Source organism: Salmo trutta, chromosome 22 (genome assembly GCF_901001165.1).
Source record: "Salmo trutta chromosome 22, fSalTru1.1, whole genome shotgun sequence".
Lineage (NCBI taxonomy): Eukaryota > Metazoa > Chordata > Actinopteri > Salmoniformes > Salmonidae > Salmo > Salmo trutta.
The window spans coordinates 1,683,686-1,703,666 of record NC_042978.1 but is presented as its reverse complement, the minus strand read 5'-3'; the positions used below and the strand labels follow the sequence as shown (position 1 = coordinate 1,703,666).

General features: G+C 39.9%; 1 protein-coding gene across 4 annotated transcripts in view; it reads right to left on the bottom strand.

Moving 5' to 3' along the window:
• The window catches only part of ttll7 (tubulin tyrosine ligase-like family, member 7), a 142,141-nt gene extending 125,007 nt beyond the window's left edge, over positions 1–17,134 (bottom strand). For all 4 annotated transcript variants that reach the window (XM_029706283.1, XM_029706286.1, XM_029706284.1 and 1 more), the window contains exon 1: positions 16,897–17,134. The gene's annotated coding sequence lies outside the window, so the exon portion shown is untranslated. The remainder of the gene's footprint in view (positions 1–16,896) is intronic.
• Positions 17,135–19,981: the final 2,847 nt, after the last annotated feature.

The following is a 19,981-nucleotide window of genomic DNA, read 5'->3' as shown; positions in this document are numbered from 1 at the left end:
AACACATTTCATGCAGTTCTACTACACTATATGACTGGAGACATTAGCAAAATCATATTTTTTTTTAACGACAAAAGTTACAGGGTAGCCTACTCTGCTGACACTGACAAACGAGTAATGAACAGCAAAATCACTAGCCTATGTCAATCTACTATCCCCCATAGTAGAATAGTTTACCTATTCTATTGGTCAGCTTGTCCTTCAGTGCGAGAAAGAAATAGCCTATTCCAAACAGACTCTGGGACAGTTCTGGGGCGATAGATCCCACCCCCCCCCCCCCCCACAAAAGAGCAATGAGGCTCATACAACAGATCAGAACATTTAGCATAAAATGTTGAACAACTATCATTTCTTCACATTATAAGCACAGCAATGCGCACAAGGCAGCAGGCTACGCATGAATATTTGTTCCATAATGCAATTAGAGGTAAAACACCATTGTGAGCGGTTTCATGTGACAGAGATGAAAATAACCATTAGAAACTTAGAAAGAGCAGAGATCTAAATATGCAACAAATATCATAGGTTGCTAATATGACTAGGATTGTGCCTTTGGTTACTGGACAATGAAAGAAAGTTGATTTGAAAATCAATAGAACATGAGAGAAATGCTAGTTTCAATGGCATATATTATAAAATATCTGCATGCACGTTGTTGGATTTTGGCAATGCTACTTTGAAGCAAGGTAAGACATGCCTCATAATATGTAGTAAAGCATTCAGGTTTCAAACAATGAAGTATATGTTTTCAAAATGCATACTGCCTCCAGCTCATTGCAATGTGATGTGTGAGATGCTGAAGCCTGCTTAGTTGCCTACGCACTTCAATGGCAAATGGGAAGTGCGCTTCAATTACCAGTTGACAAAGAAAAATTGTAGCTTTTATAAATTATTGAAATTGTTTTTTATATGCCTTGTTTTAGTATGCCTTTAAAATTGTTGATTGGGCTTATTAACCAGCCAGTGGAATCCTGTGGCACGTTATTCAAATACCTTAGAAATGCTATTACTTCAATTTCTCAAACATATCACTATTTTACACCATTTTAAAGACAAGACTCTCGTTAATCTAACCACACTGTTGATTTCAAAAAGGCTTTACAACGAAAGCAAAACATTAGATTATGTCAGCAGAGTACCCAGCCAGAAATAATCAGACACCCATTTTTCAAGCTAGCATATAATGTCACATAAACCCAAACCACAGCTAAATGCAGCACTAACCTTTGATGATCTTCATCAGATGACACTTCTAGGACATTATGTTATACAATACATGCATGTTTTGTTCAATCAAGTTCATATTTATATCAAAAACCAGCTTTTTACATTAGCATGTGACGTTCAGAACTAGCACACCCCCCACAAACTTCCGGTGAATTTACTAAATTACTCACGATAAACGTTCACAAAAAACGTAACAATTATTTTAAGAATTAGAGATACAGAACTCCTCTATGCACTCGCTATGTCCGATTTTATAATAGCTTTTCGGTGAAAGCACATTTTGCAATATTCTAAGTAGATAGCCCGGCATCACAGGGCTAGCTATTTAGACACCCACCAAGTTTAGCCCTCACCAAAGTCAGATTTACTATAAGAAAAATTGGATTACCTTTCCTGTTCTTCGTCAGAATGCACTCCCAGGACTTCTACTTCAATAACAAATGTTGGTTTGGTTCCAAATAATCCATAGTTATATCCAAATAGCGGCGTTTTGTTCGTGCGTTCAAGATACTATCCGAAGGGTAAAGAAGGGTGACGCGCCCGGTGCGTTTCGTGACAAAAAAATTCAAAATATTCCATTACCGTACTTCGAAGCATGTCAAACGCTGTTTAAAATCAATTTTTATGCGATTTTTCTCGGTGAGTACCAAACTTGGTGGGTGTCAAAATAGCTAGCCTGTGATGGCCGGGCTATCTACTCAGAATATTGCAAAATGTGTTTTCACCGAAAAGCTATTTTAAAATCGGACATAGCGATTGCATAAAGGAGTTCTGTATCTATAATTCTTAAAATAATTGTTATGTTTTTTGTGAACGTTTATCGTGAGTAATTTAGTAAATTCACCGGAAGTGTTCGGTGGGAATGCTAGTCACATGCTAGTCACATGCTAATGTAAAAAGCTGGGTTTTGATATAAATATCAACTTGATTGAACAAAACATGCATGTATTGTATAACATAATGTCCTAGGAGTGTCATCTGATGAAGATCATCAAAGGTTAGTGCTGCATTTAGCTGTGGTTTTGGTTTTTGTGACATTATATGCTAGCTTGAAAAATGGGAGTCTGATTATTTCTGGCTGGGTACTCTGCTGACATAATCTAATGTTTTGCTTTCGTTGTAAAGCCTTTTTGAAATCGGACAGTGTGGTTAGATTAACGAGAGTCTTGTCTTTAACCTCTCTGGGCTAGGTGGCACCAAATCGTCCCACCTACGTAACAGCCAGTTGAATCCTGTGGCGCGATTTTCAAAACCTTTGAAATGCTATTACTTCAATTTCTCAAACTTCCGGGGAATTTACTAACAATTTACTAAATTACTCACGATAAACGTTCACAAAAAGCATAACAATTATTTTAAGAATTATAGATACAGAACTCCTCTATGCACTCGATATGTCCGATTTTAAAATAGCTTTTCGGATGAAGCACATTTTGCAATATTCTAAGTACATAGCCCAGCCATCACGGGCTAGCTATTTAGACACCCGGCAAGTTTAGCCTTCACCAAAATCATATTTACTACAAGAAAAATGGTCTTACCTTTCCTGTTCTTCATCAGAATGCACTCCCAGGACTTCTACTTCAATAACAAATGTTGGTTTGGTCCCAAATAATCCATTGTTATGTTCCATCAACGACGTTTTGTTCGTGCGTTCTAGACACTATCAGAATGGTAAATCACGGTCGTGCGCATGGCGCATTTCGTGACAAAAAATGTCTAAATATTCCATTACCGTACTTCGAAGCATGTCAACCGCTGTTTAAAATGGTGTAAAATAGTCATATATTTGAGAAATTGAAGTAATAGCATTTCTAAGGTATTTGAATATCGCGCCACGGGATTCCACTGGCTGTTGAGTAGGTGGGACGCTTGCTAGATAAAGATATAAACACAACATGCAACAATTTCAGGACACCTACAGCACCCGATGTCAAAGGAAGACCAATCAGAATGCTTCTGTAATGTGCAGCCCAGGACATTTTTATCTTCATTGACATAGGCCTGGCCTACTTATTTATTCCAAGGACTAAGCAACCGTTAAGCAGGTCAAGGACAAGTCCTGGGTTAAATGGCAGCTGTTACAGTTATTTTTTTTTGCACTTTTATTTAACTAGGCAAGTCAGTTAAGAACAAATTCTTATTTTCAATGACAGCCTAGGAACAGTGGGTTAACAGCCTTGTTCAGAGGCAGAACGACAGATTTTAACCTTGTCAGCTCGGGGATTCGATCTTGCAACATTTGATCTTGCAATCTTGCAACCATGTCATGTAATGGCATGGTTAATCTGCGAAAGAAAGAGAATAGTGTCTATTAGGATATCTATAGGCCTAGTCTGCTTTAATAATCCAGCCCCTCTCTTGCTAGGTTTCTCTGTCTGTTTGCCTTTGCCTCTCGGTCTGTCTCTCTGTCAGTCTGCTCCTCTGTCTCTGAGGTTGCCTCACGGGTTGGTAATTGCATGAACAACCACAAGAGGGCCTACTTGAATCATATTTAGGCTACATGGTGCTATTATGCAGAGTAAACTATTATAAACGAGCTAGGCCTGTAAGATAATAAATAGTATGGTACCAAAGAAAGATTCTACGTCAATTCAGAGCACAATTCCGACAATTTATTTACCACCAGATGATTGTCATTTTATTGACTACAGTCCTACAGAAATTATACCATACCATTTAAATGATTAGCACATTATAGGCTTCTACTTTATTTATTTTCTTGACAACATGATTTGTGCTTGCTTATTATCCACAACCTTCAGAAAACTATTTAGACGGGCAGAGGGACATAGAAAGGTGGCACTGACATGCTGAATGGCTGAGTTTCTATGGACGCTGAGCCAGAGTGAGCTCATGCCAATACCTACGCCCTCTAATGCCCGACGAATTAAAGAGTCATTGTCAAGGCCAGTTCCTCTCTATCCACTTCTCCATTCACTATCCCTCATTCACAACAAATGTGTGTTTGTTTGTCTGTTGCAGTAAAGTGCTACTCTGGCTCCCCATCCTGTCCCATTAGCAAGCCTAGATATGCTGAGACTTTGTAACACTGTTCTCTGCTGGTCATGTTCATTTTATGAAAATAATGGCTCACATGTCTTACTCAAGACAGGAAGGCTGACCGTTTTCTATCACACATTGTAGAATACATAAAATAGATAGGTCATGTCTTCATTTCAAAACAAGAAATTAGCCTACGGATTCAAAACATTTCTCGGTCTCACTGCACAAGAAGGAACTAAAAAGACACAGCAAAGGTTGAATACTTAAACTACCTTAATAAAAATCTGAGCCATACAATAGTGTCACAACGCTATCTTTACAAAGACGCTTCAAAGCTAAAAGGATCTCCCCAAAGGATTTATGCATGTCTGCCTACACATGAAAACTTGTTTTCAAAGCAGAACGTAGAATCAATAGAGAGGTCTGAGAACACCACTTAAAGGCCCACTCTGTGATATTTACCAGAGGTGTGGACTCGAGTCTTGAGCTAGCACAGTGAGAAGGTTTTGTGGTGTTGCGAGTGTGAAACTGAATCTGAAAAATATGTTATTATTTTGGCTATATGTCTAAAGATAGCTGTAACATCGCCCATACTTATGGGATGAAGATGTAACATATTCTGGTGAATTAATAATTATGATTGTGATGAAGAAAAAGTCTACAGACAGATCATGCTTTCCATCTGACCAGCAGGCCGTAAGATTGCTCTGGACTCCAGAGAATGTGTCAATGGGACATGATATCCGTAGTCGATATTGACTGCTAACATGAATGACCTTCAGCTCAAAATGCAATAGTTTATTTCTGTATCTTGCATTTTGAAAATGCATCACCATTTATGGCTGTAATGACAGGCCACATTTGCGCAGCGATGGTAGGTGCATGTTCGCCCTGTGCGCGAGCGCATGTGCGTGCGCTGTCGTCGCAAGCTCCTTTTTGGGGGTCGCAGGTGAAAAAATGTAAAACCACTGTGCTAGCGAACAGATTGCTGATTTGATGTACAGCTATTGGATCGGGTGCAGCGCAAATATCAAATTGTAGGGGAGATGCCATAAATGAATATGCAGCTCCAAAACATTTAGGTGATCAAGAATATTAACCGTTTACTTTGCAAGTTCACCAGCAATGGGGCATCAAGCAACAATTACTAGCATAGGCCTACTGTTTTTTGGCATGAAAGTGATACTTTTCTTATGAAGCTTTTGCATTTGGAATTTGTTGTTAAAATAAATTACATAATCAAAATGTGTTGTAGACAAAATAATGAAAATGTTTTTTGTTAGCCTCAATAAATAGACAAAGCTTCATAGATTTGAACCAGACATTGCCTGTATAGATGTTTTTTGTTTACTTGACTTGAGACTTGCCCTTAGAATACACGACTTGGACCTGACTCGAGACGTTCTACTCAACTTGAGACTTGGACCTTGTGACTTGAGACTTGCTTGTGACTCGAATAATAGTGACTTGGTCGCACCTCTGATATTTACAGCTGTTCTGGATCATATTGGCCTAGCCTACTCATTGATTCTTGAAGAATATCCCTAAATGCTTCATGAGTTTAGTTCAACTGTCTAGCCTAACTCCATCATAACCAAATGGTTGTTGTTTTTGTTTATGAAAATGTCTTTGTAAACAAACACTTGGCTTTAAAAAAAAATATCATGGTGGTCACCTCAAGGACTGTCCATCAATCCCCATCCCTCAGCTTTATTGCAAGGTTGCCATTTTGTTGTTGTTCAAATTACAGAGTGGGGCTTTAAAGTAATGTTGGAGAAAGGGGGTTTAGCAGACATCAGCCAGGTCTTTCATCTACATGTGGTACTCTCTGGCCTTGTCACTTCAGCATTCCTGAGACCTCTGGGTATCTATAGCCATTTAAAGGGCAAAGACAATAGGTTAGAGTGTCTTCAGAAAGTATTCAGACCCCTTGACTTTTTCCCCATTTTGTAACGTTACAGCCTTATTCTAAAATGGATTAAATTAAATACAATCCTAATCAATCTACACACAATGCCTACTAATGACAAAGCAAAAACATGTTTTTAGAAGTTTTTGCACATTTATAAAAAAATAAAAAACATAAATTCCTTACTTACATAAGTATTCAGACCACTTGCTATGAGACTCGAAATTGAACTCAAGTGCATCCTGTTTCCATTAATCATCCTTGAGATGTTTTTACAACTTGATTGGAATTCACCTGTGGTAAATTCAATTGATTGGACATGATTTGGAAAGGCACACACCTGCCTATATAAGGTCCCACAGTTGACAGTGCATGTCAGAGCAAAAACCAAGCCACGAAGCCGAAGGAATTGTCCGTAGAGCTCAGAGACAGGATTGTGTTGAGGCACAGATCTGGGGAAGGAAGGGTACCAAAAAAATGAAGGTCCCCAAGAACACAGTGGCCTCCATTCTTAAATGGAAGACGTTTGGAACCCCCAAGACTTTTCCTAGAGCTGGCCGCCCAACAAAACTGAGCAATCAGGGGAGAAGGGCCTTGGTCCGGGAGGTGACCAAGAACCCGATGGTCACTCTGACTGAGCTCCAGAGTTCCTCTGTGGAGATGGGAGAACCTTCCAGAAGGACAACCATCTCTGCAGCACTCCACCAATCCGGCCTGTATGGTATTGGCCAGATGGAAGCCACTCCTCAGTAGAAGGCACATGACAGCCTGCTTGGAGTTTGCCAAAATGCACCTAAAGGACTCTCAGACCATGAGAAACAAGATTTTCTGGTCTGATTAAACCAATATTGAACTCTTTGGCCTGAATGCCAAGCGTCACGTCTGGAGAAAACCTGGCACCCTCCCTACGGTGAAGGATGGTGGTGGCAGTCTCATGCTTTGGGGATGTTTTTTAGCGGCAGGGGCTGGGAGACTAGTCAGGATCGAGGGAAAGATGAACGGAGCAAAGTACAGAGAGATCCTTGATGAAAACCTGCTGCAGAGCGCTCAGGACCTCAAACTGGGGTGAAGGTTCACCTTCCAACAGGACAAAGCCCCTAAGCACATAGCCAAGAAAACGCAGAAGTGGCTTTGGGACAAGTCTCTGAACGTTCTTGAGTGGCCCAGCCAGAGCCCAGACTTGAACCTGATTGAACATCTCTGGGAGACCTGAAAATACCTGTGCAGCAACGCTCCCCATCCAACCTGACAGAGCTTGAGAGGATCTGCAGAGAACAATGGGAGAAACTCCCCAAATACAGGTCTGCCAAGCTTGTAGCGTCATTTCCAAGGAGACTCAAGGTTGTAATCACAGCCAAAGTTGCTTCAACAGAGTAAAGGGTCTGAATACTTATGTAAATGTGATTTCATTTTATTTGTAATACATTTTGGGAAGAAAAAAACATTTGTCATTATGGGGTATTGTGTGTAGATTGATGAGGGGAAAAAAACAATTTAATCCATTTTAGAATAAGGCTTTAACGTAACAAAATGTGGAAAAAGGGGTCGGAATACTTCCCGAATGTAATTGTCAACCTTTGCACACCTGGATTGTACACTATTTGCACATTATTCTTTTAAAATTCGTCAAGCTCTGTCAAGTTGGTTGTTGGGACAAGGGGAAAAAAATTGCCGGACAAGGAGAATATAGACTGAGCTTTTCAGATGTCTAACAAAAAAAATGTCCAACAATTAATCCGATCAATTTGATCAAAGTGTACTGAAGATGCGATGTGTTGCGCACTGTCAACTCCCAATCTCTGCACGGAGACACTTGTCTATCTATCAGTGCGCTGCAAGTAGCCTAGAGATTGGGCCAAATTAACTGAGCTGCGAGTTTGGGTGGCTCTTCTGAAGTCTCTCTTTCATCACGTGTCCGTGTGTGTGTGCCGTTTTCAAATGTGTGTAGCCTACTCTCTTGCCGGTGTTGTCTCTGGGAAATGGAGAGCGGGCGATAGCAGTCTAATAAAATATATTTTTACAAGCACCGAAAGCTGGCCAGGCACCAAGAAAGAACCCCATTGTCCACCACAAATACCAAACCTTGAACCAGCTGCTAAAAAAGTAGCATACGAGGAAAAAGAATAAGAAAATTAATTCCGACCTGGAAAGAGGAATTTCCATGGGCTCGACCTGTCGACACAGAGGGAGATATCATGTACTGCTCAACATGTCTGATTTCCCCAATATATCAGACGTGTAAGTCAATCAAAATAGTTTAAACTGTTCTAGCGAATGTTGATTATAGCAACCCGGTACTGACTGACAGGTTCACAGGCCAAGTTAGCTAACGTTAGAGTAAATTAGCCACCAACAGGTTACATTGATATGCTAGCTATTCAGGGACAGTTTGGGATTTTGGCAATGAAGCACTTTACCTACTTCCTCACAGTCAGATGTACTTCTGGATAACATTTGTATGTCTGCATGCAGTTTGAAGTTAGTTGATAACTAGAGTTAGCGCAATTGCACTAACGCCAGTTACCATTAGCTAGAAAAACTACATATAACCAGAGATAGTTTTGGGGAGATGGGAAACTTCCATGGAATCGTATTAATGCCCAACATGCACATTGCCCATGCGTCGTCAATGGTGCATTCTAGGCAATTCTGGGACAAGGAGAGCTCTCCTTCAAAGAGTGAATGGCAGTCAATTGGGCGCTAGCTCAGAAACCCAACATTAGCATGACGATTAGCTCAGAAACCGTGTAACGCAGCATGACAATGTGAAAGCGATTGGTCGACAGTCTGCTGGTTGGGGCATTATACATTTCTCCATTCATTGCCCAATGGAATTCCTATCTCTGGTCTAACTTCTAGACTAGAGTAACCAAATGTGATAAATAGTGGATGGCCTAAATATTTGTTTTTGCAGCTCTGTAGTATTGTATGAGTTTAGCGCCTTCTAGGGTAAACTTGGGCATGAAATTTAAGTGGGGTCCCCTGAGAAAAACTGTAATTGTATCAAATTAAGTGGTTATAGAATACAACCCTTTAGTGTCAATTAAGAAACCTTTACACTATGAGAACTTGCTATCATGTTATTACTTTGTGTTGGGACAGCCTACAGGAAATAGAATAGAAGAATATGAACACACAGCCAGTGTTAAGGGAATATCATTTCTCTAAGTGGGGTCCCCTGCCTTTTCTACTGTCACTTTGGGGTGTTGCAGAAAACATTTAGGGACATTTTGATCCCTGTGCTTTAGAGATGTCTCTCTTTATCTATGTATGTCGCTATGGTAACAAGCAGCTTTAATTTGCCTGGCATAGGTTGGCATAGGTTATTATTCTATTCAGTATTATACAGTAATTAATCAATTCTGCCACACAAGGGAAAATGGAACTGACATATTAGTCATTTAGCAGACGCTCTTATCCAGAGCGACTTACTGTAGCGAGTACATACATTTTTCGTGCCTACATGTTTCGTACATCAATGAATTCACTGATGTACTGTATTCAGATTCAGTTTGTTATAGTTTCCATATTGTTGGAGAGTCTGGGGTTGTCCACTTATTATCAATTCACATCTGTCAAAAGGTTTTTTGCTACTACAGAATCTTCAGTTTCTGACAAATATTTGTAGCTATTGGACAAGTAAAATATCAGCCCCACTTGCCAAGCCCTGCATCTAAACCACTGTGAAATATATTTTACATAGCTGAAAATGCTATATTTTTGGTTATTTGAAGCTGGTGTACAAAGCCGAAAGTAAAAGACGGAGAAACGAAACTTAAGAACAGGAAGCATAGAAATAACGCACATTGAACAGATCTACCGCTTCTAAGACTTGCATTCAATAAGAATGTCAAATCTATAACTCACTCACTATGTGAATTTGGTCGGGTTGCCCAAAAAGTTACATATTGCAGCTTTAAGTCAAAACTGTAACTAAGCCACTCAGGAACATTCACTGTCGTCTTGGTAAGCAACTCCAGCTTATATTTGGCCTTGTGTTTTAGGGAATTTGGCTCCCAGTTTCTGTTGGAAAGAAAACTGACCAGGTTTTCCTCTAGATTTGTACCTGTGCTTAGCTCTTTTCTGTTTCTTTTCATCATTAAAAACGCCCTAGTCCTTGCCAATGACAAGCATAAGTCTCTCCTTCCATTTCTCCGCTGCCAATGACTGGAACGAAGTACAAAAATCTCTGAAACTGGAAACACTTATCTCCCTCACTAGCTTTAAGCACCAGCTGTCAGAGCAGCTCACAGATCACTGCACCTGTACATAGCCCATCTATAATTTAGCCCAAACAACTACCTCTTCTCCTATTGTATTTATTTATTTATTTAGCTCCTTTGCACCCCATTATTTCTATTTCTACTTTGCACTTTCTTCCATTAACCATTCCATTCCAGTGTTTTACTTGCTATATTGTATTTACTTTGCCACCATGGCCTTTTTTGCCTTTACCTCCCTTATCTCACCTCATTTGCTCACATTTTTTATAGACTTATTTTTCTACTGTATTATTGACTGTATGTTTGTTTTACTCCATGTGTAACTCTGTGTTGTTGTATGTGTCGAACTGCTTTGCTTTATCTTGGCCAGGTCGCAATTGTAAACGAGAACTTGTTCTCAACTTGCCTACCTGGTTAAATAAAGGTGAAATAAATAAATAAATAAATAAAATAACCATAAGATGATTGAAAATGTGAAAAGTGGTACTCAGTGATGTGTTGTGTTGGATTTGCCCCAAACATAACACTTTGTATTCAGGACATGAAGTTAATTTATTTGCCACATTTTTTGCAGTTTAACTTTAGTGACTTATTACAAACGGGATACATGTTTTGGATTGTTTTTATTTGTACATGCTTCCTTCTTTTCACTGTGTAAGTAGGTTAGTATTGTGGAGTAATTACAATGTTGTTGATCCATCCTCAGTTTTCTACTAAAACAGCCATTAAACTCTAACTGTTTTAAAGTCACCATTGGCCTCATGGTGAAATTCCTGAGCGGTTTCCTTCCTCTCCGGCAACTGAGTTAGGAAGGACACGTATCTTTGTAGTGACATGGTTTATTGATACACCACCCAAAGTGGTATTAAACCTGTTGGGGATAGGGGGCAGTATTTGCACGGCCGGATAAAAAACGTACCCGATTTAATCTGGTTACTACTCCTGGCCAGTAACTAGAATATGCAAATAATTAGTAGATTTTGATAGAAAACACTCTAAAGTTTCTAAAACTGTTTGAATGGTGTCTGTGAGTATAACAGAACTCATATGGCAGTCAAAACCCTGAGACAAATCCTAACAGGAAGTGGAAATCTGATGTGTGGAATCACTTTCAAGCCTTTGCCATTGAAACACACAGGGACTTATTAATCATTTAGCACTTCCTAAGGCTTCCACTAGATGTCAACAGTCTTTACAAAGTGGTTTGAGTCTTCTATGGTACAAACTGACCGAAAGAGAGGCTTGGGAAGTTGGTCACAGGGGGAGGGCCTTTACTACTATGACGCGGGCACCCATGGGAACCCTTTTGTTCCGAAACGTTTAGTAAGACAATGCAATCGTCCGCCTTGAATATTATTGAAGCTCTGGTTGAAAAAGGCCCTAAAGATTTATGTTATACAACGTTTGACATGTTTGAACGAACGTAAATATATTTTATTTGCACAAATATGCAGAGGGAGTCGAAAAGAGCACACAGAAGGCTGTTGTACAAAACACCCATCTCCAGATTACATCGTCAAACTAAGAGCAAACATGGCATCTGTGACAGAGAGGGAGAAGCGTTCATCCATGTAAACGGGTAAGAGAGTCTAGCTTGCTACATTTTTTAGATATTATACATTTCTCATTTTGTCAAAGTCGTTTTCATTGCAAGTTAAAGCGTACTGTTAGCTAGATAGCTTACGTTACATGTATGATCTGTGTAGTAATAGTATTCGTATCGCATAGCAATTAGCATTGCTAGTTATAGCCTAACGTTAGCTAGCTATCTAACAAGCTAGAAGTTAACCAAAACATCGAAAGTTGCTTTCAGTTGCCTGGTTTGCTAGATTGACTAAATACATTTTTAAACAAGTGGATGTATTGGTGTTAAAATACACCAGTTATGCAATTTTGGACCACCAGCCTGGTGGTCCAAAATAGCCTGTAGTTTTTGTGTTTATACTCTTTCATACAACAACGACAAGTTGGATGTCAGATGACAGTAGAAGGTTCATGATGTCACTGCGACAGCTGTTGATTGACATAGTATAAACCAGCCTTTAGTCTTGAAATCTTTGGTTGTTTAGTACATAGCCTCACATGTGAAAATTTTCTCAAAAGTGGGGTTACAACTTCATCAACTTTCAAAGCAGAATTACTTTCCCATTGTTCCTCAACTGTAGTGTATGATATACCATGTTCTAGCTCCGAGTCTCTACTTTTACCCAATGTAAAAAACACCATTTCAAATTTTGCTACATAAGACCGAATCGAGCCGGTGGGTCACATATAGGCTGCCTACTATTGGCCAACTTCCTGTATCTCTCTTCCAAGAGAAAATAGACCTAGGGGTATTCATTATGTCTTATACAATTAGCCTCATCTAAGACTTGCCAATGGGATCTTTCATGCTCTTAATGGTATCCTCATTTAGCCCAATGACTGTGGCATCTTTCTGCACCACAATGGCTGGATGCACACTCAGGCGGGGAGCAAACTCTTATGTAACCTTATCTATCTATCTATCTATCTATCTATCTATCTATAGGCTACTGTAGTCATCCCCACATCGTCTTTTCAGTGAAATCGGTGCAAACGCACATCTCGAGATCGGTGCACATGCACTGGGAGGGAGCAAGCAGTTTTAAGTTGCCGCTGAGTCTAAAATTAAACTGTCGATATGACTCTGGCTTCATAATGTGCTAATATAAGAAGCTGGTGTAAAGTCATGGGTATAGAGATAACCGATGGTCAGCTGGATTCTACACTTATCCTCCTGAGCTGCAGTATCGTAACATTCTGTACATGCACATGTGTCATATCAAGACACAGCACTTCATATTCTGTGTACTGTATAAAACTCAAAGAATAAATATCTAGCCTAGGGGTTCCCTACCTTTTTTCCCCCAGGGCCCCCTTTTTCACATTTGAAAAATGTCACGCCCTATTATTGTTTATTGAGATCGCCTATACCACCAGCTTGATTTTGCTTAATTTGAGGGACCTAAGAAAATGTTGTTTTGAGACTCATGAAATCTTTTAGGTAGGCTATTTAATGATTATAATAATTATTAAAATAAATAAGGAAATTAATCTCTAGAACCAATTTCCCAAATGTTATTCTGCTACCAAATATGTATTCTGAATTTATATGAACCCTGAATTTATTTATACTGTATATACTCTTTTACAGAAAGTGAGTAGATCAATTGGTAGTGACAAAGTCACATATTGTATAAGATTACGACCCAATCAAAGTCCAATTCTTTGACTCCTCGACTTTAGAAAGATTATGACATTCAGAAGCTGAGGGACAAAGACAAACCAAATATATTCGCATGTGCATCAGAGTCGCGTCTTCCTCTGGCATTTTAACACTTGTTTCTAGCCTAAATCATCTCAGATTTTTGCATCGTTTTTGAATGTTTTTATTTTACCCCTCAAAATAAGGAAGGTCCCCCTCCCCTATGTACACCAGCTAGGCATGGAACAGCTGATCTAGCCTATTAGACTGACTAGTTGTAGGCCGAACTAGCTATCCTATAAAAACTAGGCTATAAATAACTTGGGCCTAGAACTAAAACCAAAATCTAACTTAGTGACCTGCCTTATTGTTTATAACATGTTTCCTAGAGTGTTATTAACAGCGCTTTGTTTACAGAGCATGCGGATGGATTATACAGATTAATATGGATTCAAACTGTTAATCAAACGCTTAAACGCTTTGCCTTTAATCCAGTGATTACTGTCAGATTAGAACAGTACTTCTGCATATGAACGGGCTACAGTGAGATAACCTTTCTCGTCTGTTTTGCCTGACTAGGCTATACTGTACCTATTTGAAGACAGTCTTGCAGTGTAAAACCTCTTAAATAATTACAAAAACTGGGTGTGGTTCATTTTCATTTCCAATTACTCAAAATGTATCACACACACACACACACATTGGTTTCACACAAGAAGATATTAGCATTTGGCAATGAGAATAATAAACAATTTCTACAAAAAATCAACATGAAGACTTTTCATTTGTACATAAGATGGAGTACGCCGAATTGATAGCCTCGTTGTTTAAAGAAAATATACTTTGATTTGTGATATACTTTAAACCTGAATAGATAGGCTAAATAAATAATATTATTAAATACATTAACATACAGTGCCTTCGGAAAGTATTCAGACCCCTTGACTTTTTTCACATTTTGTTATGTTACAGCCTGACATGCACTGTCAACTGTGGGACCTTATATAGACAGGTGTGTGCCTTTCCAAATCATGTCCAATAAATTGAATTTACCACAGGTGGACTCCAATCAAGTCGTAGAAACATTTTAAGGATGACCAATGGAAACAGGATGCACACAATTTCAAGTCTCAGCAAAAGGTCTGAATACTCTGTATTTTTTGCAAATACTCTGTATTATAAAAACCTGTCTTCGCTTTATCATTATGGAGCATTGTGTATGATTGGAGTATTTTTTTATTTAATCCATTTTAGAAAAAGGTTGTAATGTAACAAAATGTGGAAAAAGTCAAGGGTCTGAATACTTTCCAAAGGCACTGTATAGGCTAATAGGCCTAGGTTACGCTATTATATAGATTACCCTATAAGACAAATGAAGCAGTAGGCCTATACATATAATTTATAAACCCAACGTACCAGATGTAAAAGAAACGCTTGAACTGAATGCCCCACATTCTGATCATGACAAGAAAGAAAGAAACTCTCAGGGGAGGATCTCTTCTGGACTGTTCAAACAATCCAGTAAATGTAGAGGAGTTAAGATGGAGTGTTGTCTTGTTAATAATACGGATTGGAAACAACTTCAGAGCGCAAGCTAGCACGTGCCGTAGCTAGCTGTTAGCCAGATATAAGCTAGCTTTACCTAGCAATAATGTAATCTCCGACAAAGTTGACACCAACAAAATTGATATGTGGTGTCTGTCGACTTTGTGGCAAGAACTTCATCTCGAAGAAAAACAGACACTATAGGCATCTGCTATATGTTTCACCGGGGACTGTAAAATGTGAGGCGCATGTTATTTCCCCATGAAAACTTGATGTTTCCGGTTTCTTCTGACCCAGCTGAATTTATGGATGTGACAATCTAACTTGTTATCTTGAAACCTAACTGATTAGCTGCCTTAATCAACTTGCCCTGGGGATTGTCATTTCTAGATGGGTACTGAGTGATTGCATGGTAGCAATATAATGTAGCCTAGACAACAAATAAACTAGAATACTCACAGTGACACAGAAGAGTAACAAGGTATAGCCTACATCCAGTAGGCTGAGATATTACGTCAACCTTAGAAATAAAATATGACTTACTCAAATATTGATATTATTCAGTGAGCAATAATATATTTGTGATAGACAATCATTCATGCAATGCATCCATTTATCGGGGTGGCAGGTAGCCTTGTGGTTAGAGTGTTGGACTAGTAACTGAAAGGTTGCTAGATCGAATCCCCGAGCTGACAAAGTAAAAATCTGTCATTCTGCTCCTGAACAAGGCAGTGTTTCTAGGCTGTCATTGAATATAATAATTTGTTCTTAACTGACTGGCATCTCCACTAGCTCAACACCAACAATTTGCAATAGAATACTAAAATCATTCCAATCCTGATTAAGTGCAATTTAGCATTTAATCAACCCCGCTGACTTTAGGACCATGCGGACGCCTGGGAGCAGGAGGAAGGCTGGCTAGCTGGCTTTATGGAGAGCGCATCGACGCAGATGCAGGGAAGAGCGAAACTTTTCATCTAAACAGTTCAGAGATAAAGATGGCTGTAGCTAGGGAACCCCCTCCGCATACCATAGCGTAAGCTGAAATGACACCCCTGGGCATCTCAAATCATCCCTAGGCCATAACCTACTCCTTTGCCTGACAACATCATGCATCCTAAGAAAGTCTTACTTCAAGGTGTTCTAGGAAAGGAGTTTGATAAATCCAAGGTTCCTGTTTATTAGTAAAGGGTCACCTGAATAGTTGTATTGAGGATGAGCAGATACAGTCTACAAATACATAGTCTGTTGTGCAGGTGTCCCATGATCGGCAGAGAAACTATACAGACATGATAAATTATGTCAATGGGAGCTGCCCATCTCTGCTGATTGCAGAATTATTCTCATCCATCTAACGTTATAGCTAGCTTCAAATATTAAATTGAAACTGTCAGTGAGTCCCATACAACTATGTAATTGTGTGTTTTAAAAATAGATGCCACCATTGTGTCCAAATGATGCGGAAGTGTACAGCTACCAAAGATGTGTGTATACATTGACCTAGCCAGGTAGCTAGTTAATTAGCCATCTAGCTAGCTAGCCAGATAGCATGCTAGCTACGGCCCCCGTTATCACCATGCAGAGTAGCCAGAGAGCCACAGGAGCAGGCAACACTTCCAGTAAGCTAAAGTGGGATGACACATAGCCAAACATGCATGAATAACAATATCATATTTGCAGACTTCTCATGCTGGAAAGAACAATAGTCTGATACAACCCTGTTATTTTAGGGGAAAAGAAGAGAAGGGTAAGGTAGCTACCTTATTTTTTCCAGGCAGTTGTAGCTAACGTTAGTGCTTGGATCAGCCGAAACAAATGGTGATGATAAACCAGTAACCTATGCACAGTCTCGCGTGGTTCTATGGTGTTGGGGTAAATGCTAACTTTCAATATTTATAGGTAATAGGAAATCCTAATATTTCATGTAGCTAGAAATACACATAATTATGTCAATGTATTGTCCTATGGCGTGCGCTCAGTTCCTGAGAAAGCGTCCAACGGTGGGTGAAACCAATTCCTTGATAGGTGGGCATGAGTTGTAAATAATTTAATGTGTATTTATCCCTTTACGACAAATACCGGACGTATTGAGCATGACATTTTCAGATATTTTTTATTATTCACATTTGTATTATTTGGCCATTGTAGAGAACGAAACGGTATGCTTTTACAATAAATATAAAAATCCCAAACGTTAATGCAGTTGCTGTTTCCAGTGCAAACAGGAGACATGGCAACCATCGCATACCACAGAGTTTCTATACGCAGAGTCGCAACATCGCGAGATTTGCGGGAACGACTACAAATTTATACAAAATTATTCCTTAGTTCTTAGTTTTCTAGAAATCTAAAGGCACAACCTATGTTCGAGTCAATGTCTTATGTAATTTAAAGTGTTATTACTCAAACCTCGTGAAATGTACAATCTGACACGTTCTCATTTTCCTCAATTTCGTCTTTATTTCGACGGCTTGCACATGCGCAGTTCGGCGCAAGACGACCGTTAGCCTCGATGACGTGTTTCTGCGCGTTTAGCTATTTCATGCATTTTTGTTTTGCACTGGCCCCCCGTGGGCATCGAACCCACAACCCTGGCATTGCACACACCATGCGCTACCAACTGAGCCACAGGGAAGGCCATGTTCTTTTGCCTGCTAATGCCTGCAATGCAGTGAAGAAAAAGATATGACGACAATAACGCCTAATGTAACTGGCCCCTCTAACAGTACAACTGGCCCCAGTCTCTCCCCCCCCAGTTGAAATGGTCTGGAACCTCCACTGATACTGTACTGTCTTTGCGCATACTCTGTCGCTGGATACACAGCCTATGGTACCATCCGGGTGCTCCTGACAGCATTATTGGCAACACTTTTGTGTAAAGATGTCAATAATCATGATAATATTTCACTGTTAATGTGAACTTTTCTTATGGGCAGATTATGTACTTTCTCTCCATTAGTTTGGCTTCCATAATTTGCAGAATTTGTGACTTTCATGACCATGCATTGTCAATTACCACCATGTGCAATAAAACCTTAAACTAAATTGTTTACATTGTAGGAAATCTGTGAAGAAATGTACCACCAGCAATGGGACTTCTGAAAGAACACCATGTACTGTATCAGGACAAATACGGTCCAAATGCAGTACATACCGGTACACATATGAACAAGCACTAGGTGGAGGGGGGGGGGGGTTAAAAGATAAATAATGCAGATGGTCCTTGCCAGTATGGCAACTAATTTATTTTATTTCACCTTTATTTAACCAGGTAGGCAAGTTGAGAACAAGTTCTCATTTACAATTGCGACCTGGCCAAGATAAAGCAAAGCAGTTCAACAACATACAAAAACACAGAGTTACACATGGAGTAAAACAAACATACAGTCAATAATACAGTAGAAAAATAAGTCTATATACAATGTGAGCAAATGAGGTGAGATAAGGGAGGTAAAGGCAAAAAGGCCATGGTGGCAAAGTAAATACAATATAGCAAGTAAAACACTGGAATGGTAGATTTGTAGTAGAAGAAAGTGCAAAGTAGAAATAGAAATAATGGGGTGCAAAGGAGTTAAATAAATAAATACAATAGGGGAAGAGGTAGTTGTTTGGGCTAAATTATAGATGGGCTATGTACAGGTGCAGTGATCTGTGAGCTGCTCTGACAGCTGGTGCTTAAAGCTAGTGAGGGAGATAAGTGTTTCCAGTTTCAGAGATGTTTGTACTTCGTTCCAGTCATTGGCAGCAGAGAACTGGAAGGAGAGACGGCCAAAGGAGGAATTGGCTTTGGGGGTGACCAGAGAGATAAATCTGCTGGAGCGCGTGCTACAGGTGGGTGCTGCTATGGTGACCAGTGAGCAGAGATAAGGGGGGACTTTACCTAGCAGGGTCTTGTAGATTACCTAATAAAGTGATGTGTGTGGTAATATTCAGTCTCTTTGGTCTAATGCAGGGTTTTCCAAAGTCAGTCCTGACAATGGGACGTTCCCTGTCAACGTCCCTTCTTAATTCATATTTTAGTCCCTCGAACTACCCCATACAGTAGGTGGCGAAAATACACCTTATAGATTGTAGTCTGCCAATAAACTTCAAAGAAGAAGAAGAAAAAATGCCATATCTGTATCCGAGCCTTTGAAGAGGACAAAAATGGTCGCTGATAGAGTGGATGAGCAAGGGATTGGAGAGTGGGAAAGCTATGGCGGCGGTGGATGTTCTGTTTGAAACCAATGGCATGTCGGGTGAAGATGAGAGCACAGACAGTGAGAATGAGCTGGCTACATTGGCTAAAAAGATAGGAAACAAGAGAAGCATCCCATTAGTTCCTTCATGAACAACCCCTCGAGCATCCCATTGGTACCTGATGAAACCTTCCCTCGAGCACCCCATTGGTTCCAGCATGAACGGCCCCCCATTGAGCACGATATTTTCATGCTTGTGTGACACTTTTGAATGTGGATCAAAAGGGAAATAAAAGTTGTATCTGTAGACAGTGTCCTTCACTCAAGCCTGGGGAACACCTGCCCTCGCCGTCATTAATAGAACGACAGGAAAAAAGTGCCAGACAGGCAGGGGCGAAGGACACCATCTACCGGTCACCCCCGCCTCCCACTTGCACAGGAGGCTAGGGAGACACCGTGTACTACCTGGCTTGTTGGTTAATGAAACTGTGTGCTAGCTAGCTTGCTAGTAAGCTAGTACACAGTATCCTTCACTCCCACATGCCGAACACCTGCCCTCGCCGTCATTAAAGGAACTGTAGGAAAACCGTGCCCGATAGGCGGGGGCGAAAGACACTGCCTACCGGTGTACGGCTAGCTAGTTACCGTTGTCGCCCCTGCCCCTTCT